This window comes from Neolamprologus multifasciatus, chromosome 4 (genome assembly GCF_963576455.1).
Source record: "Neolamprologus multifasciatus chromosome 4, fNeoMul1.2, whole genome shotgun sequence".
NCBI lineage: Eukaryota > Metazoa > Chordata > Actinopteri > Cichliformes > Cichlidae > Neolamprologus > Neolamprologus multifasciatus.
Window position 1 is genome coordinate 7676308 of NC_140442.1, and position 21837 is coordinate 7698144.

Here is a 21837-nt window from a genome sequence, read left to right on the forward strand (position 1 = left end):
ATGCATTTAGCTTGAGGCTTAGGTTAAAACAATCATTGAAAATCCACAAGTAATAGAGGAACTTCACTATGTCCTTTGATGGGCCCTTGTTCACCCGTGTTAAGTCCTTAGGTAATTTTTGCACCAGGAATTGAAAAGCTTCACCCTGACCAGGAGAGAGGCTCTGATCCAGGCACACAGCTGCCTGTGTTTAATCCTCCTGCTACCTTAGTTGCATATAACCTGGCATTTTGCTTTCTCATCCAATTTACGTCTTCAGGAGCTAGTGGGGCAGTTAGGGGTAAGAAGCTGACTCCGTGCATTAAGTTACCGAGGTGAGTCAGCCTCCCGAATAGCACCGTGCAGACACAACAGGCAGACCTTCTGTCGAAAACTTTGATATGAAGAATGAACAGCAAATTGGTGGAAATCATGCCACACAAGAAAACGTCAAAAAGCACAGCAGACTCTAGTTCAAAAGTTAAAAATGGTAAGAGTCACAAGGAAATCCCCTCCAGTGTAAACACAGCAATTTCCAACTAATGAGCTTTGAAAGAGAATCACAGTCAGGATCAATGGCTCCACAGCCATCTGCAAAAAGGTCATGACTGTGTAATCACAGGTCAACAAACACAGATGTATCAGTCTCTCTTTGATATATCGGAGCCACGCTGAAGTACAAGGTCAGAAGTTAACACGATCACTTCTCGGGGGTTGAAAACTCCACATCACAGCCCTTACGTACTGAATCTAACAGACAGTTACAGTGAGCGTCACCGCAGGGATCCCCTCAGTCACTAACTCTTCTCCTGCAGGATCCACAGAGACTCACATCCAGATATAGTATGTAGACCGACAGACAAGCAGACACACTTACAAGTTCAAAGGCCCCCTCAGTTTAATGCCTGTGACTTGGCACACACTAACTTGGAGTAGTTTTGGAGCAAGTTGTGCATTTAAATATTGAACGCTGTACTTAAATTACATATATATCATGTTTAGCATAGGTTTATTTTATACTTTATGTACTACCTTGAGAAGAAGGACTGAATGTCTAATGGTTTTTTGCTACGTTTCAGGGCAGTTTGAATAATAAATGTACTGTAAAACAGAGAAAAGAAAAACCTCTAATGAGCGCACGTAAAACTAATAGATTTATTAGCGTTTGGTTGAACTTTAATTAAGTGAAGCACACTAATGCGTATATTTATACATTTGTTTCTGTTTGTATAACTCTTTCTGCATGACTCTATTACTGGTCACCATATTTAGAAATGCATATTGCGATTGCATTGATTTTTTTGGGGGAACATTTTCCATAATTAACATATTGCACTTTACTCCGACTGTACTCATTCACAGACCAGCAAACCTGTACAATTACAGTAGTGGTCATTGATCAGTCAGTCCGCAGCCATTAAAGTACAGATTGTTTTCCCACAGGGAATTAATTTTCTTAGTCTGCTAATCATCCATTAGATCTCTCTTAGTGTTTTTAAAGTGATTGTAAAGAAAAAAAAATCACTGTCAGCGTTTTATTCAGTCGACGATGATTTGGCTCCTGATCCTGCTGATCTGCTGTTGGACTGCTGCCTTTAAAACACTCCTCATTTGAACTTTTACTGCCTTCTGGGACCTATCTGTAGATGTTAGTGGCAGACAAAGTTTCTCTTTCTTTTCAATATCTAACCAGAAACGTTATCACATTGATAATCACAGCATGTATACCTAAACTTTATATGTCTGCTTCCCTTTTTGTCCTCTGTATTTTATTTATATTTTATTATATATTACTTGTCTTCAACAAGGCCCCGTGTCAAGGTTTTGTTGCATTTAGTACTTACTAAATCCAACAAGACAAGTACAATACTAGTACTTAGTACTTATAGAGTTGAGCTGATGGGTTATCTTCTTTCACCAAATAAAAATCACATCTACAAAGTCATATAGTGAAAATAAACATTCAGCAATTATTTCTAAAGCAGAATATCGTGGCTGACAGGCAGGCAAACCAGCAAGAGAAAAAGAACTATTCCACTGGGAGAAGAGTTAATTGCGCTGCTTGCTTGTCATAAAGTAACATTTTCAATTTTTATATTAACATGAATTTAATCAGCCGAGTTCCAGTGCTTGAGTTCCAAGCTGCCCGTGCTCTAAATGCTGTAGTGTGTTCAGAAATTTAATATGCTGTCCTTGGAAAGCTTAATCACAAAAAAGACATATTTCTTTCCAAAGAATGAACACTGCAGCTAATAATTAATTTGCGTTGCAATGTAAATTCAGGCACAGTGAAGTCAGTCGTGTATGTGTTGTAGCCTGTCATTAGTCTTTTCTGCTATTGCATTTTATATCGTACCAAGAGAGTGACATGTCTTATTCCACAATTCACCAGAAATGCTGATTGTTCTCTTAACACTAAAAAAGGAAGCCTCAGAGTTATCAGAGGAAAGACAGAGACTTCTGAGCATCTTCTAGAGTCAGAACTCCTCTGCCTGTCCTTGTGTGGGGGTCAGCACCGTAGTGCCCTCTCCCTCTGTTCTGCCAGTGGCATCTTCAGGCTTCACTGTTGCCCTTCACAGTCCCAACTTGTCCTACGCAGACGGCACAGATCAAACTAATCTGCTCACGCAGTAGCTGGCCAGACATCTGTCCATGATAACCCCCTGGATCGTCATATTTGGGTTTAATCATGGCTGTTTTGTAGCAATAAGACCCGAACATAAAACCACCAAATTCAAGTCACAACAAGGTCATTAGCTTCTGCTTCTGCTTTGTGAATCTGCAGTTTGACTAAAAGATAACAACTATATCATGATATAATAATTACAATAAATCTTAATGTCTACAGCTTCAGTAGAGGACTGACAGCTGGCAAATGTGTGGATTAAGTAGAAAAGGGATTTTCTGTACTGTTTCAAATCATCCAAAAATCCAGCATAGCTAAAAAGGAAATTCTTACCAACATTTTCTGACTATCTTCTGTTTTTCCTGAGCAGTAACTGTTTAAAAAATTCTCTCAAGTGATTAAAATCATGCACGTCAAGAGTAACTTAGCATTCGGTTCAATGACAAATGGTTTTGAACACTATAATTAACATCTGTTTTCAGATTCTATGGTTCATGTTTCTACACAGACACACACACACAAACAGACATCAAACTTACTTGCAGAGTGATCAATGTGGGCGGCCATGAAACACAAATAAACTATGAATTCCAAAGAGTTAAGCAGGCACTGCACCCCGATTTGGGCCTCTGGTTCATAAAACGTGCAGGAGAAAAGATAAAGGAATTCAAATCAATCTCAGTAGTGAAAGATAAAAACAGAAACTGCTGACAGTTTTTTTTTAAAAAATGGTCATGGACCCCGGCCTATAAGGAGATCTCAAAATGAGGAGCTCGTTGCTTAAATTAAGTCTTTTCCATTTTACATAAGAGAGGCGGGTTTTCAAGAAGCATGCCTCTCTGCGTTTGTGGCAAAAAAAGAAAAAATCCCTCATTAATAGTTTCCGAAGGGAAGGAACACAACGGAAAACTAGTTCCATATGTTACAGGAAGAATCTCTGAGGCAGGAGCAGCCTCTCCACGTGCATCTGTGCCTTACGCTGTTAGAAATAGTAATGTAACTTCTCCAGAAGATTACAAACAAGTTCAGGAAGTCATTCATCTGCTATCTCGTTTTGGAAATACTGGATCTTTGGTCAGGCAACCTGACATCATTTCAGATTAAAAAAAATACTTGGAAATTTTATAAAAAACAACAGTAAAGTGATGAAGCAGCATACTCACTCTACTCCTTCTCTCCCGGATGCCAGGTACTGTGTCCTTTGTCTCTCAGCATCAGGCCCGCTCATCTCTATCTCCTCGTCTCACTTATAGTCTCCTTTACAGGCTCTTAACCTCGCCTGACATCAAACAAACCTAACCTAAAATCAAAAGCGGCATTTCGACAACAAAAACCTCACAACAAAACACTCGGCTTTCTGGACGTTCTCTGAAGAGTCTCAGTGTGTGTGCTTAACCAAGTGTGAGTCCTTCCTGAAAGGGAGAGGAATGAGAGAGGCAGAGCATCTTGCCTCTCTCCCTGTGGTACTCACACAATGGTCCTCACTTACCCCCCTCATTCCCTCCAAACTGGGTCATGGTTGGGGGTGGGGTGTGTTTATATGTGTGGTGATGATGAGGAAGAGGTGGTGGTGGGGGGGTTAATACCCCTTGGAGGGGTAAAGGAGGGGGGGAGGTCTAGGACTGACAGACAGTCAAAACATAGGAGGGCTTTTGGAGGTAAATAATTCTCAACTCACTGATTTTGTGAGACCTCTAGCCACTGGAGAGAAGCAGGACATGAGGAGGATTTCAGCAAATCTAAAGGTAGGTTTGTAATTAGAGCTCTTTGTGCTTTTGCAGCATTGCTTAAGGGCCACAAGTTGTGCTGTCTGCTTTAACTGAACTGAGAAAAACAAAGCTGAATGTTGAAATGACTAATGTGTTTGTATATCTACAGGATATTTCATCTCTATATTGAAGGTTACAGTATGTGAAACCTCACTGCTACATGTGAGTTGATTGTAGGTTGCAGCTACAGCGGATGTCAATCCACCGTTTAATTCAGCTGTCAATATGAATCCATGTCTAATTAATCAGGAAGAGGCTGTAAAACTTTGTAAAAGGACACTAATACAAGTGGAAGAGTTAGTGAAGCTTACTTCTATGTGATGACAGCGATACTGAGATGAGCTGTTGAAGATATCCTGAACTTGTCTGTCAATAAGGGCTACTGCTTTTGCCACTGCTGTTAGCTGCTGGAGTTAGCTGCTGTTAGTTGTTGTTATCCAAACTTTCTTTGAAGTGGGTCTGACATTGTTGCACTCAGACACATGGTAAATAAACTCTCATACGTTGTGAGGATGTAATTCAACTCTTTATCAGGGGGAAATTATTATTTTGGTTAGTACAATAATGCGTAACAGCTTAACCAGCTGTTGTTGTTTAGCCAGTTCACTGTCAGCTGTTCATGACATGGGAGGTTTGGATGTCCAATCTCATATAATTAGTAACTGTGACAGTACTGACTATACCCTTAAGCCATAAGTACTACTTGCAGCTACAGCTACTAAAACAGGCTTTACATGTTTATTCTATGTGACCTTTCAGAACAAAGGCAAAGGAGAGGCAAAAGAGGTAAGCATGTCTCACACTTACATTAATTCCCTCTTCTACAGACTTATAACATGCTTCATTTGCTCCATATTTAGAAGAAGAAGGAGAAGACGAAAAAGAAGAAAACAGAAGTAACGCTCTGGTTATATAGCACCATAAAAACTGAATGTTAAATGCTGCAGATTTCACCAGGACAGAAGAAAAGAAAAGAAAACATAACACTTACTAAACTATGAATATAATCAATAATTTAATAAAATAAAAATAAAGACAACAATCAAAACAATAATTTTACATGAACTTGTTTTTTTGTTTCTTTGTGGGGTTTTTGTTTGTTCGATTTTTTCCCCCAGCATAAACTAACCCATAGACATGGACAACTGATCGTATTGTACACTAAACAATTCATTATATTCACTATATGTTGCTAGCACCAGTTAGGATCCCCCTTTGTCTTCAAAACTGGCCTAATATTGAAATAAAACACGATGCAGATCCTTCCGATATGTCGGCTGCACATCCACGATGCAAATCTCTTATTCCATGATATTCCACAGTGCTGGATGGAGATCTTATGACTGTGTGGGTCATTTGATCACAATGAACTCATTGTTATGTTCACAGGATGGACATGATCAGCAATAACATTCAGGTAGGCTGTGCTATTTAAACAATACTCAATTGAGTATGTATACTATACAATACTCAAGCAATACTTGCTTGTCAGTAGTGTTTATTTGAGTTACTGTTGCCTTCCTAGTAAGACACTTAAATCACATCTCCTCCTAATTCTGATGCTTGGTTTGAACTTCAGCAGGTTTTGACTATGTCTACAACATATGATCAGCTGATTGGATATTTGCATTAACAAGAAGATAAAGAGTGTCTAATGAAGTGGGTACACTAAATGAAGTTCCCAGTGTTCCCACATTCAGGCTTTTCACTTCACTTGTGTTCACTTTTCAGACCCAAAGGTTTAGTCAGTTGTTGCCAGTGGATAACTACACACACACTCACACCATCCCTTCCCAACATCATATGGGCAACAATGAAAGAACACAGTGTGACCCACACCCATTTTCACACCTTGGCTCAGGCGATTAGAGGATCATCAGGGGATCCTTTTGTCCCACTGTGGGGGGAAACTCCCACTAGGTTTAAATCTGGGACTCCCCACCATTTGACCTTAGAACTGAAGAAGCTTCTCGGATGAGAGGTGAAACGTCTTCAAGCAACTTAAAGAAGTCCAGACGCTTTTCTTTGCAAGCTCTTTGACAACACAGTGTACTCTCGATTGAAGGTTGGGAAACAAAACATGAACATTTATTGCCAACGTTTATGGACTTTAGTCGGTGCTTTCAGAAGCACGAAGACTCAATCATAATCCTCCATCTCTTCCAGCGTCCACATGCCCTCCTCACTCCTTCCCTCTTCCCCCTCCCCTCGCTTCCTCATGAGTCATAATCATGCACGCTATGAACAATAAAAGATGTTCGTCTGATATTGTCCAAATCCACTCACCAGTGGTGGTTGCTCAAATTAGGACTGCACGCTATCGCAGCCTCTTTTCTTATCGCTCTCCTTTGAGCGGACCAATTCCTATCGCCGAATTTCACAGATCATACGCTAGGAAAGCACAGAGTATAATTCTTCTTTAAATTCATATCATGTCGCTCAAAATCCACAGCTTTGGTTAAAAATGTTTTTTTTGCCAAGTTTCCTTCCTATGTGTGTCTTTTTTAATGTTGGCAGTATCCCTGGTAACATTCTTTCCTTTGATGTCAATTCATTTGAGTTGTTTTTAATGATGGTGCTGATGCTGAAGTTCAGAGTAATGATGGGAATGAATATCCAAATCCTTAACTGGAGCTAAGTCAAATTTGTGATAGTTTTTTAAGCACGCTTATCGTGATTTACAGCTACTTCTAATCAGACTATGTGACAAGCTTTAACATTCAAGTAATACACAGTAAGTCATTCTGTGAAAGACTGTCTGTGTTTGTGTGATTACACAGACATTGAGGGGGAGAGATGGTTTTATTCTTTTCTCTGCTGACATGAAATGGACATACTCCATGTTACTGTCAGTGCTAGTTTGCCACACAGAGGGGTTTAGCTGTGGGTTACAGTATATGACTGCAGCTCAACACGTCCCCAGTTCAACTCTGGTTGCCCCCCTGTGAAGGCCACAAACTTTGACTGTCTTTAACTGCTTCCCTTGTCCACAGTTTTTAGTTTTAATTTCAGTATTTACTTAAATAGCACCACATTGACAACAACGTCTCTCAGCATGACACATTATACTGTAAGGTGAGTACACAAATCAAATCAAGAGATCCTTAATGCAATTCCATTTGCAACCTATGTGAAACACACTATACAATTACTCAAATAAGAGTAAACTAGAAACCAGAATTTGTTAACACAAATAGCATGTGCAAAAACCATCCATAATAGCATGCCTTTTTTTTTTAACTGCAAACATCTGTGTCACACATGCATATGCTTGCATATATATGCAGTAGTCATGCGTGCTGCTAGATAACATGCAGATCTTGTCATACTGCACAGGACAAGCCTTTGATTTTCCATACAGCACCAAAGCAAACAATCAACAGTTTCACTGCTTAACATTTGAGGCAAGTCATCAACACTGGGTTCTTCTAAGTCTTCTGTGTGCATTTTATATTCTGAGCACATATGAGCAGCCTTCAAAAAATGTGTATATATGAGCAAGTCATAACACAGGCTGCTCATAGATGGATTGAGGAGATTGGGACCGCTTAGCACCCATAATCCCTCACTCGGCTTGCATAAACCAAACTAATTTGGCTCATTTTACTGTGTATCGTCCATGTAAACAGTGAAGCACTTAAAGAAGAGGCTTAAGTGACAAAGTTGTCATTTGGCTTCTTGTCAGTATTTTCGCAACATACTTCCACCCGGGCCATTAAAGAAATCTCTTTCAGAGCCGTAGAATGATGAGTAGCTATTAATATGCATGAAGCCCAAGACAGCCGAGTCATCTTAAAATATGGGTTTCATCAAAAAAGTTTAGCTTTATGAAAAAATTGTACAAGATGTGTGGAGTGTTTTGGACCCATTTGCATGTGCAGTGTGGAATTTCCAAGTTTAAACAAGAAAGTTAAATTTGATCGATGACTTCCTGATGGTAAACTTTCTCAAGACTGTCGTAATTTTACCAAATTAAAGTACCACAATTTTTCAAATGCCAGCCATCAAGTTAAGCTCTTCAATGGTGGGTTGAACACCTCACAGAGTGGAGGCGAAGCTGTTGCTGTAAACATATGAATCAACAAACATAAATTTGAGAGGATACACTGACACACAGATGTTTAAACAAGAGGGAAATGTTTAAGGAGATCATCCTCAAAGAAATTTTGAAAGTTTGACATTTCATTTAATTAACAAAGTTATTTTTTTCCACGTTAATGCCGTTTCCACATCAATTAGTAGTGGAAATGTCTTCATTTATGTAAACAAACAAACAAAAATGACCAAACAAGGAATAAATTGTAATTTTTTTCCTGACGTTCTAATAAAAAGAGGAGAGGCTGGTCTGACTGCTTGTGTGTGCTTCAGTGATCGAGTTTCTATGAGTTTCTAATTCATGTTTAGATTTTTAGAATAAAATGCAAACGGGGAACCTTAAAATTCCCTAAATTCTAATCTTATGCATTGTCAATAAATGTGGCGGGATCTTATTTTCTCTGTTTTACTACATTAGTCTCACATGTAGGTAAGGAAAATTGTGAAAAGATAGGGATACTTAAAGATATTTAATCGTTGATATATCTTATATATATTATCTTATATATTGATCTTATATATATTTAATTTTACTTTTAAAGGCCATGTATCTAATGGGGCCAGCATGTAGAAAGAAACTCAGAAGCAAGTATCATTTTTAATGTTTGGGTTGGCTTAGCAGTTTGTATCAGAAAGCATGTTTGCATGTCTTGTGCAGAAGGTGGTATAAAACAAAATATTTCCCTTTAGATTTAATGGTTTGCTGTTCAAATCTCAGCATCTCCAGTGACTCTACACTTCACTTCAGCTGCAATCTATTTCTACGATAAATACCAAACCAGCCCCTCTTCTTATAGGGTTACTTGCTGCCTCCTGTGTCCATTCTAGTGCTATTACAGAGTTTCTTCACCTGATTAACATTAATCAGGGAGCAAGAAACATTCTTGTGGTCTGAGTAGTTTATACTGCTCCAGTTTAACTTTAGCTACCACTTTCGTCTGCCTTCACGGGGATTAATAGGTTTTATATTCACAACCAAAGTTTAAGTGGATGCAACCATCCCACTGAACCAATCAGGAAGTACAGCAGGTCAGTGGGTTCATCACATGGATGTAAACAACTTTTATTTGTTTACAAATGAAGAACACGTAAAAGCCCGTCATTTGTTTGATCTACATTTGCCTTTATATACAGGTCATTTCCTGGGCTAACACCAAGGGGGTATAGCTCAGTGGTAGAGCAATTGACTGCAGATCAAGAGGTCCCCAGTTCAAGTCTGGGTGTCCCCTTTTTGCACTACAGTGGTATTATGAAAAGATGGTAACAATATCACCCGATCCGAAAGCTGCAAAGCAAAGGATGACGTAGCATATGTTATTGTAATTACGTTTGGCAATGCATACACTGTATGGCACATCTGCAGTGCAAAGGGTTAGAGTTATGACTAGCAGAACAGATCATTTGTATTTTTTAAAAAATGCTATATTAATTAAAATCATGGGTGCTTATAGAGGCTACAGTGTTCCTTTAAGAATCCTTTATCACTAGTCAATCAATGCTGCCTTTGTAGTGAAAAATCATTTCCCTTATCATAGGAAGTACTCTTTTTTTTTTTTTTTAGATTTGTAGGAAATGAGCTGGATACATAGGCAGCCAACACTATAGAAACATTAAATACATCAGAGAGAGCAAAAGGAAATTTAATTTTTTACATTATTCATGGATTGAACTATATGTGAACCCTACATTAGGGGGAACAGCACAAAGATAAAGCGTCAGACTATGGATCAAAATGCCCTTTTCTAACTATGACATTATCACACATAATGTGACATTATCACACATGAATGTTTAAACACAAGTTTAAAAAAAGGGGGGGGGGGTCACTCAGCTGGGCTTCATCAGTTTTGTCTGAAAATGCTTGATCATTATAGTCATCTCTTTAATTTGATCATCTGCAAAATCTATTTCCTCTGTGAAAAACTCTTCCAGTGAATAAATGAAATTAGAACAGAAAACCGCAGATTTTAAGAAGCTGATAGGCTCCAGTTTGGCACCTGTGGATGAGTTGTTATACAATCTCCTGTATGACAATGCCAGTAGTTCACGCTCTGCGACAATAATTTCCCCTGCTTGTTTCATTCAGGGCATTCCAGCCTCTCTACAGGAGGTAATATTAAATGAACCTCAGTCTACCGTAAGCAGCGCTCCTGGACTTATGGGCATATAAAGCAAACACAGGGGGCACTCAGATTTGTCTTTGTATGTATTTTTTTCCAGGCAACTACTGGAGCCTAAGAAAGCATGCCATAAATGAATGCACACTCTAAATAGCATTAAACACTAATGAACTGACCAGCCTGCTATATAATCCAGAGTACAGAATGCCCATGTCCAAAAAAAGAAATAAATAAATTATTGTTCATACTGTATCTCTCAAGCTAAAAAAAAAAAAATAGTGTCAGGTATTCTTTTAAAGATCATTATATAAATTACATTCATATTCAGGTGACTTCTGATCCTTTTATTGGCTATTATAGAGCATGTTGTATATGAGTTCTCTGTAAGGTTCATGTATCTTCATCTCATGTGTGGAAATGTTTAAAAGCCTTTTTTCCTCCACGATAAAAAGCAAAAATCCCGGGAAATAATAAACTGTTGTTGATTTTTATCTGTGCCATGGAGCAAATTAATTAATAGAGGGAGGATGGATGCTATAAGCGCAGGTTCATTATCATACACAAACATGCAGAGACTCACGAGTGAACAAACACATTTGGGCTGTTAAATATTTGCAGTTCAGAGAGAGGCTGCCTCCTTGACTCGGGCTTTGTGGATACAGTTCATTATCAAACAGAGCTGAATTCACAGATAAAGCACGTACAAATCATGAGGGAGTACAGCTCAGTGGTGGAACATTTATCTGTAGATCAACAGGTTCCCATTTTGCCTCTTCAATTGCTGTATGTAAACAGGAATCTTTGCACATGTGATAAAGCTCTGCTGCATGTCAGAGGCAACAGGGTGGCAGACAATCGAAAAGCTTTCCGCTCAGCATTTTGTTGCTGCTCGTTTCTTTTCATATATCTTCTCTTAGCAGAATTCAACCATAAAAACCCTGCATTTAAACATCTTAAAATAAACGTATTTTATCGTATAATGCTATCATCACACAGTTATAGCCGTGTGGATAATAAGGCTTTAGATGGGCATGCATTTATCTACTCTAAATGCATTAGTTATAAAGCAAGCTAATGCTAGTGACAGTGAACAAGATTTTGCAAACCAGTGACAGCATTTTGCAATTATTTTAGAAGAGATAATCTATGCTGCAAATGGCGTAGAAAAGAGACAAAAAGTGCAGAAATTCATATTTGCTGTTTGACTCTCATATAGCTGCAGCCATTAGTTGGAGTAAAACAGACAACTGCTTTTTTTTTGAGATAGTAAATTCTTAAAAGGTTTAGGTTGTGTGTTCTTATCACACGTACATCACTGAGCCACACTTCATCTCATGAATTGCCATAAAAAGCCTCATTTAACTCATCGGCCGCAGATTAGATTAACATCTGTAATTAGTGTTGAGGAGACGAGTTAACCTGAGGTGAATGGATACTTCAGCATGCGTATGTTATCATACATAATCATGCAGAGCAAGTCCCCAAAACACGCACGCACACGAAAACACACTGCTATCATCTCCTCAGGCTCACCTGCAAATATAGAGACCTGTCAGAGAAGGACTGAGGAAGAGGAGCAGGGCGGATGGAGCTGAGGAAGCATCTGTGGGTCTGTATTATTGAATCAAAGGTGTGTAAAATATTCACTTAATGAGAATAAAATGTGTGGTTAATTTGAAATAATGTCTCCAGTAACAACAAAATATGTTCCTATGGAAAAAGCAGACTGGCTATTGGCTGTGTCTGTGTATATACTGTATGTGTGTGTCTGTATGCATATGTGAGGCTGACTCACAATTATTATTTCTTGTTGTGTCTTCAGGCATGGATGTATTCAGTGTGCGTGCTTGCCTGTGTGTGCGCATGCGGAGCACCTTACCCACTGGTGACAGGTTCTAAGGGCAGAAAAAGTGTGTGTGCATGTGTGTGTGTGTGTGTGTGAGTGTGTGTGAGTGTATTTTCCTGCAAAGTACTGTATGTCATTTATTCCTATTCACATTATTCACATTCTCCAGGGAAGTGGCTAGTCCTTCATTACAGTGCGCTCACTTGTTTGACGGTTCTGCTCCCGAGGCGATTGCTGCTGCTAAATATCACACACCTGGATGCACAGTGTGTGCTTTTCCCTCTCATCCCAAAAAACCTGCTATCATGCTTTTAGTGTCTAAAAAAATCATACAAGAGTTTCACCTTGATGAGCCTTCTTTAGAGGGGCCATACAGCACATGTAGGATTACAGATGACTTCTTTTACAGCAGCGTATCTTTAATACCGCAGGAGCTGAAAAGCTGGGCAGAGGGAAGATAGATAAAGGAAGAGAACATTTCTTTAAATATGATACCACATAGAAGTGCATTATAAATACCACACCACTGGTTCCCAAACTATTGCTGCAAAATAGGAATTTCATTAGCGGGACGGCAAAAACATGCTGCACATTAATTTATTAATTTATGTGACACAAAAGAGTCACAGCTTCCAAGTGGAGTAGGACTACCTCTAATAAATGCAAACAAGAGATTTGTACTTCTGCACTAAATACGCAATATAGGTATACTGTGACCGTAAAGCCTTCTGAAAGCCAGAACCTACACAGTAATCTGACACTTCAGATACACTGAGGAAAGCCACGGGCAGTTTTTTTTTCTTTGTGCCATGGTATGTTAAATACATTATATATACTTAATTGTTAGTGCTGAAATTCCAATTAACAGGCAATTTAATGGTTCAGCTCCCATTAGACTGGTGAATTGTCTGGAGTCAAGTATGCCGGGCTTTTTGCTTAATATATTACCCAACAGGCTACTTTAAAAAAGAAAAAGGTCCTGCCTGAAACATATCTTAGTAGTAAATATACAGATACAGTGGGGGAACATTAAGATAAGCTAAAAATAAACTTTTTTGTCCCATGGGGAAACTGGTCTTTGATAAGGAGTTCTAAACATAGTTGTGTTCACATAATAGGCATAATATATTACGGCAATATAAATAGACTAATATTTATATTGTCTATATATATAAAATCTCAAAGATAACCATGCAGAAGTTTTATTGACTTTCCTTCCTGGTTTTAATAAATTAAACTGGTCCCTCTTTTTCAGGCCCACTGGTGAAAATTCTTAAAACTCCTGTGTTTAACTTCTTCATACTTTCCCCATAGTATGCAGTACTGTATAAAAGCCTTGAACCAGCCATCCTTTCCTTATTATATCTTTATTTTGCATCCAAGAAGACAGACTTTTTTTTTGGTGGTGTGGTGTGAGCAATAGTTCTCCAATCTTTCTGAAGGTCTTTCAAAGTTGTTCTCTGGACATTGGCTGATTGATGTCTTGTTTACAGTCCACTCCTTGTACCTAGCCAATTTTGTACCTACCCCATACAGTATATACACAGAACGGCATGTAGTGTGGGTCTAAAAGATAGGAAGAAACTGTACGGTGGATGACAAAAGAAGAAGTGGCAAGCCTAAAAAAATAAAAAATAAACTGTCGAAAAAACATGTATGAGAGTGATGCCCTTAAGAAAGGAAAAAAATCAGCTATGACCAGACAAAAAGAAAGAAAGAAAGAAAGAAAGAAAGAAAGAAAGAAAGAAAGAAAGAAAGAAAGAAAGAAAGAAAGAAAGAAAGAAAGAAAGAAAAAAGCTCTCTGGGTGAGCAGGCGACCATATTCCATAAGGCAAATGTTCAAGTCTGACCAGCGGCACTTCACTGCATGTCTCCCCTTCCTTCTTGTTTATTTATCACTGCTGCACTACCCAATAACAGAGAAAAATGTCCCCCAAAACGGTCTCAGTGGGAAAGTGGCTGTCAAATAGCTATTATTAATGAAGGGAAACAGGGAGAAAAGGCTGATGTTGACTGAAAATCAGTGCCAAGAGGACTTACGGAGTGATGAATCCAAATTTCAAATATCTGGTTTAAACCATCATCAATATCTACAGAGGTCAGGAGAGAGGTATAACAGTGAGTGTCTACCTGTAAAACACAATGGCTCTGGAATGGTTTGCTGCTGGATTTTAGCCAGTGGTGTTGGGGATCCTGTCAAAATTGATGAAATTATGAATACAGAAATGTTCCAACGTACCATTAGCTTTTGATTCATGATGCCAGATACAGAAATCAATTGATTGGCAACGGCTTATTTTTTCAAAGTGACAGTTATCCCAAACATACTGCCAGTGTGGTAAAAGCAAACCTGGACAGACCCAGACATCAACATTATGGAAGCAGTGTGGGATCGTCTTAACAGAGAATGGAAAAAAAGACACCCAACAAAGAAGAGCTTCGAATGTCATTCAAGAAGCCCTGAGAACCGTTCCTGAAGACTACTTAACGAAATGACAAGAATGACTTACTAAGAGAATTCAGGCTGAGCTGAAGAATAAAAGTGGTCGTACCAAATGCTGACTTTGTTAGAATTGTTAGACAAAATGTAAAGAAGTGAAGGGTGGATCAAGACTTTTCCACAGTACTATAGTTTCTTTGTAAAGTCACCACCACTTTTTAAAACACTTTTTAAGTGTACTGATTGCTAGATTTGGAATCTCATGGTAGATTTATCAAGGTGATAATAACCTGCTTATGATCCTGAACCCAACTGCTGCTGTCAGGGTAAGTGAAACCAGACGGGGGAAAGATATCCTGGGTGTGTTGGAGTTGCTCTGTATTACCGGCCCGGAGAGGCATATATGAAGCTAACAGCCAGAACAACAAATATGGCTGCCTTTTTACGGTGTTACCATGGTAACACATGCTGAACACATAACATGTAGACTGTTTATCACCAATCAATAAGATTAATTTGAGAAGAATCTGACAACAAACGTAAGTGATTTCAACCTCCTGTTTATTAGTATATGACACAGTGAGAATTCATGTTCTGCTGTCATGTCAGAATTAAGTAAGAACACACTGAGCAATAAAATAAATATTGCATATTATCTTGAGTTAACATATACATTTTTTCTAACTGCTCTGCATGCTTCTGGTGATCAAATCACCAAATGATTTTCTGCAGCATTACTCTCTTGTCCTATCTGCAATGGCAATCTTCCATTTTATTGCTATATTTTTCTTTTCTTTTAGAGAGCTCTGTCACACATTCCTCCAATAATGTATCTGCCTTGGAGTTGGGGGGAGGGGATTCAACTGGTCAACATTGTGCAGAAGAAGAGTCAAATAATACATCAAACGTCCCTTCTATGTGAGCGCAAGCAGAGCCTGAAGAAGAAAGGCTGGGCTAGTGAAAACAAAGAAAAAACTGATAACAAGTGTGGAAATGTTCATTATCTCTGAGGTTTTATGTTTAGTGAAGACAACTAAGAAACTAAGAAATTTGTCTATGTTAAACTTGCCTTATATCTTATCCCTTTTTTGAGCTTTGTTTCTTCATTTTTGTGTTATCTTGTGTTTTGGTTCATGTCTGTTACTGTCAGTAGCAGCAGTTGCCCGAGTGTTTCTGTTTCTGTCTGCCTTCCTTTCTTTTTGTTCCTGTGTTCGTCCCTTTGTGTTCCCTTATTAAGTGTTAATATTCAAGTCTATGGTACTCTCTTTTGTTTTGTCCGGGGTTTTTTTCTGCATCTCATTCCCCTCCTTTGTCTAATCCCTAATCAGTGATCTCTGTATATATAGTCCAGTCCAACTTTTTGTCTCAGTGTGTTTCCCAAGGCTTTGTTCCAGAAAGCAGGTTTAATGAAAACTCTGAGTTTGTTGACACATGAGAGGAATTTCTGGCTTTTTTGTTCTAGAAAGAGACTTTAAACTTAAACTGTGTCAGGTGCCAGGGTCAACAAAGTTTCTCTTTGACTTCTTCACTCCTGCTTTTTCATTTGTGTAACTGATGTCCAAGCACCTTGATTTAAAACATTTAGCATGGATTAGTGTATTCATGAGCATTTTATTATTATTATTAATAATAATAATAATAATAATAATAATAATAATAATAATAATAATAATAAGAAGAAGAAGAAGAAGAAGAAGAAGAATCAGTCACAATGATGAATAAATACCTGTCATTGTTTATCAGTTGGAGATTTTGTGAATATTTTAGTTGAAAGTTGTAATGTGAGACTAAGTGTAGTTTAAAGTGAGGTTTTTGAATACAGGCAGTCTGTGTCACTGGATTTTATGCTGAAATATTTTCACATATTCAAATATAGTCATCAACTTATGTCGTGCAAAGTCTGAACCATTGTTTTTATTGAAAATAAACTAAATGAGTTTTAATGAATCTAAATAATATTGCATGTCAAAGTAATCTATTTTTTTATCTCATTATTTCATATTTGTCCTTTAGGACCTGCATTTTTCCTTGTCAGGGTGAAGCTGGATAGTTTTAACCTAAAGATCAAAAGTAAAATTTGGTCGGGTTTCACCTTTACCTGTAAAGGTAAATTTGGATGACTGCATAGATGACAATTACATTTTTCTCCCCTCGTGTTTATGATGAATGTCATCCTTCACATAGCTTCATAAAAATGAAGCCGCTGTTCTTCATTTACTCATTGTCATGGTGAATGCTATCAGAAATCCAGTGATTATGGCTTCATTTTTCCAGCTTTTCTGCAACTGAAAACTAAGAGTTTCCCACCAAGGATTAGACTCAGGCTTTGTTGAACCTGTCTTCTGGAGCTGGGCCCAAGTTTGTATTCCATTTCTTCCTTGGCTCCTCATGTTTAGACTTTGACTTTTGGGGCTTTTTCCCCCGTAGTCTGTATTTGGGTCCTCAAATCCAAATTTGTGTGACAATGATAAGAACATTTTAAACTTTTAACAAAATCAGCAAAGTTGCTCAAACATTTTAAGTGTCAGTGTCTTTTTTCTTTTTTCTTTAAGTGTTGATATCATTTCTATTAAAAGTAACTATTATAAATACTACTTGTCACCTTGAACAACTGTCAAAATGTGCACATAGGGGAAAAGGTCTTAGAAGACAGCGTTTTTTTGTTTTTTTGTTTGTTTTTTATGTTCAGTTTTGTTTGTCTGGTTGAAAAACAAACAGCAAGAAAAAAAATGCTAATTTCACACACTAATGATTCTTTATTCAGGATGTGGTAGACGTGATGTATTTAAAACTATGTAATATAATTCTGGGGGCAAGAAAGGTAATTTTAAATATAGATTTTAGTCATATTAAAAAAAAAATAGTCTATGCATAGCTGTACTTTTTTTTTTGACTAACATTAGGACTAATCAGGTGGAGCTGGCTGTATAGAGCCACTGCATGTACTGTCCCATGTCAGTGAAGGACTCTGGCAATCCACTAATGCAGCTGGATTTGCATTGAGTGAAATGAAGCGAAAGTTTTAAATGGCATCCGTCTTGCTATTAAAGCAAAGCAAAACATCAGACAAACAGGGAGGAGCAGCTCTCTCCTCCATCCGTGTGTGTGTGTGTGTGTAGTAACTGGGGGAGTGCTGTCCCTCGCCTCTGCTCAGTGTGTGCAGCAGCTGCAGCTTTCAGCCTCGGTCTATACTGTAGGGGCCATTCTGCTGTCTGAAAGACTGATAGGAACAAAGAGCAGAATGGTGATGGAGATGAACCAGAGGAGAGCTCTGATGGTGTGTTTCCCTCTCTGCTGCTTGTAATTTGACATCAGTGTGAAAGGAAAAACAAAAAGCACTCTTCCGGATCAAGAGCTAAAGTAGGCTTTTTGGACAAGGCAATCACAAGGGTCAATTTCAAAACTCTTGACCAGAGGGCGGCAAAATCTTGACAGAAATTGAAACGAGTACACCAGCCCCTCCCGCCTTCCCTGATTCGTTGCTATCATCTGTCTGCCATCTTAAAAAATAATGGTTGCTGACATATGTCCAGTTTACAAATATGATAAATTGGAAAACACTTCCAGCAATGTAAATTCTCTTAATCTATAGAAACAACATACAAATGCATAAAGGCAGCTCAGCACATATGGCACCCACAGTCTAAGATACTTTAGGTTCCACCTGTGTTCACAAGGGGCCGCCACAGTGGGTAACTCTGCATGTTGGATTTGCCAGATTTGCGAGATGATGCAACTCAAAGGGATTTATGTCTCCTCCTAGATCCAAACTGAGACTCTTTCACTCGTTGTAAGCTACTACACTATGGAGCCACTATGGTAAACCACAGGCTAATGAGACAAAATCAGAGCGCATGAATGGAGCCCCCTGTTTCAGCTCATGGCACTGAGCAGAGCAGAGACAACGCTCTCATGCAACATCCCAGTCAGTGCCAATGCACAGACAGCAAAAAAATGAAGCTTACTCAAAGGCTGGCTCACAGTATAGAGGTATTATAATAAATGAAATGCAAGGACTTGGCTGACTAGTGTTTCCTTCCCCCACAATCTCCCCTATCTCACTGCCCACCCCCACAAAACCCAATACAGTCACTCTTCCTGCTGTTTGCCATCTCCATCCCCCCCCTTCCACTTCCTTCTCTTCATCATCCATCAAGAACCATAAGGACTGACTCTCGCTTCCTACATATCAGATACACTGCTTGATTTGCATAATGGCTTATTCCATTAGTCTGAGGCCACGTGAAGCCAACAGCCCCTTATATAGACAATTTAATTATACTACAAGTTTAGAAAAAAGCTGCATTCACACTAGAGTCCAAATTTGACTTTACATGTGATGTGCCTCTTCAACTATGAATTATTTAAATTAATTCCTTTAAAAAAACACATTTTCCTTAAATCATATATTATTAGAAAAAAACATGTCAGTTTGCTTGTTTCACTATGGCTGAAGAATGTTTGCAAAAGACATTTCGTGTAGTGTGTAATCCCATAAGATAAAAACAAATCAATCAATTTGGTGAATCAGCTTTAATATTAGAGCACAAGAATCCAGGTGCAATTCTAAATGATTTGGACTTCTTCAACATTTATTGGGTATCTGTGCTCCACTTGCATTTGCTCTGCGCAACTTAACAACAGCAATCACAAATCTAAGTTCACCTCCTGTCACCTCCTGTTTTCCTTTAGGAGATTCCAACTCCAAAGTTGAGAATTTCAAGTCCACTCTATGCTAGTAATAAGGTTTCTTTCTATTTTTTTTTTATTGGTTTCACAAGCTGATAGTTAGCTAAGAAGACAAAATACATCATGCTAGAGATTTTTATTAATCTGACAGCCAAACGTGTTACAGATATAGAAAGTATTAAATCGGGTTATTACAACTTAAATTTTGGAACAACACCACATGTCATATTAATTCTCCTTCACTTACCTGCTTGGTAATTCTCAAAGCCCTTCCTCTAAACTCTTCTCTTTCAGCTAGCACAGAGGGACGGTGTGGCTGAAGCTCACTGAGACACTTTCCCTCTGGACCCATTATGGATCCTCATTTATTCCAATATTCAGCCCACCTCCTAAAACTTATAAACCATTCACTCAATCAAATGTGATTTAAGTTTAGAAAAGAGTATAGAGCTGTTGTTTTTTCCAGATGATAATTATGTAGGGGACTCCTTAAATGCCACCTGCTTCACAAGGGCAATATTTCCTTTTTCTCTGCTGCGTTGGTAAATTAAGATTCCAAATAAAAGTGGAGAGTGGTATGGAACAGTGTGTTCATTTGTTTCTATCTCTCTAATGTACACTCACTGGAAACTTTGCTAACTACATTTTGCTAGCAGTGGGCTGGACCCTCTTTTACCTTTAGAACTGCCTTGATTCTCAGTGGCATAGATTCAACAAAGTGCGAGAAATATGCTGACCACTTCTGGCGAGTGTTTGTGAATTGTAACCTCAGTTTGCTGTTCTTAGCTAACAGAAGTGGCACTAGGTGTGGTCTTCTGCTGCCATAGTGCATTTACTTCAAGGTCTGATGCAGAATGCATTCAGAAATGCTTTCTTATTCTTTCGTTGTAAGACGTGTTTATTTGAGTTACTATTGTTTTCCTATTAGCTCGAAGCAGACTGTCCATTCTCCTCTCATCTCTGGCCTCAACAATGTGTTTTCACCCACTCGGCCCATTCGCTGTAATTCTCTGGTTGTGTGGGAAAATCCTATTAGATCAGCAGTTTCTAAAATACTCTTACAAGCCCATCAGGCACCAAAACCCATGCCTTCTCCATTTTCTTCCAAAGTAAGTGACTCTGAAAGCAGCCTTCTGAAGCTCAGTTGAACTTCAGCTGGTCTTGTTAGCCATGTCTACTTGGCTGATTAGATATTTGCATTAACGAGCCACTGAACAGCATATCTAATAAAGTGGCTGGTGAGTACACATTTGTCATTGTATATTAGTGGGGAATGTAAAGTTGTCAAAATGAAATGTTGTTTTCATGAGGGGATTCTTCCATCGTTCTTTTCTGTGCTGTACCATCACAGAGGACCGTGATTCAAGCTATGGTATTTTTTTTAAAGCAGATACTGCAGTAGGAAAATGGAGGCACACTAGCTCTTTCTTGTTTTGTAAAATGTTTCATTTTGATGTCAGCCACAAGTTGCATCGTTGAGGGATAACAAAGCCTTTAGCTATGCACACAAAAAGCATAAAAGAAGCAGCAATTAACTTTTTGCTGGAGACAAATCGCCTTGAGGTTTTTCAGGAACAAATGAGGCTGCAATGATGCCGTTTTAATGTCAATTAGCTATGGCTTTTTCTTTTTTTTCTTAACTTCTTTTTTTGTGTCAATGGAACCCAGAGCAAACACACTATCGCGCTCTTATCCACACGGGGCTTTGTGTGCTTTCAGTGTGACATGGAACTGATGTGAAACAAACCACTAACAAGCCCAGGGAGACAGGAATAATCCACCACAGTGCAAAAAGATATGCCGACTGCAACACAAGGGTCAATTACCACACACAAACATGCACGCACACACACAAAGAAAGCACAAATTCTCCACTTATTGATGAAACTGATTTCTTGCACTCTGTCAGATGATTAAAGAGCTGACATATGACAGACCAGGAATAATGGGTCCCTGAGCTCAGCTACACTGACCTTAGAGGAAAGCTAGTGGGAATGCATGGGGAAAAGACATATGGGTTAAGTAAGGTAAAGCGGGAAAGAGGGAATGACATGAAGGGAGTCTTAAGAGTATTAGGCTGCTCCTGTGCAGAAGCCCAGATTCACCATGAAGCTCATTGTCTCGAGCCAAAGCAGACCTGATACCTGCCAACAGCGCTCATCCGCCCCCCTGCTGTCAGAGCTAACTCTGTCAGCGCTCCCCATACAGATGACAGACTCACTGTTAATAGAACATAAAGCACAAACAGGTCCCAGAGGATTATTACAATGCAA

The 21837-nt window shown here is 38.7% G+C and overlaps 1 protein-coding gene and 1 non-coding gene across 5 annotated transcripts in view; one reads left to right on the forward strand and one right to left on the reverse strand.

Annotated features, from left to right (window-relative positions):
• gjc1 (gap junction protein gamma 1) overlaps window positions 1–21837 on the reverse strand; it is a 45690-nt gene that overhangs the window by 6883 nt on the left and 16970 nt on the right. The window contains exon 2 of one of the 4 annotated variants that reach the window (XM_085155582.1): window positions 12780–12877. The exons of 1 other annotated variant lie outside the window; for it this stretch is intronic. The gene's annotated coding sequence lies outside the window, so the exon portion shown is untranslated. Of the gene's footprint in view, window positions 1–3144; window positions 8968–12779; window positions 12878–21837 lie in introns of those variants that run through there. 2 more of the 4 variants (XM_085155581.1, XM_085155583.1) reach the window with 2 other exon arrangements.
• trnac-gca (transfer RNA cysteine (anticodon GCA)) lies at window positions 9627–9698 on the forward strand. Its single transcript has one exon. It is a non-coding gene; the product is annotated as a tRNA-Cys (tRNA).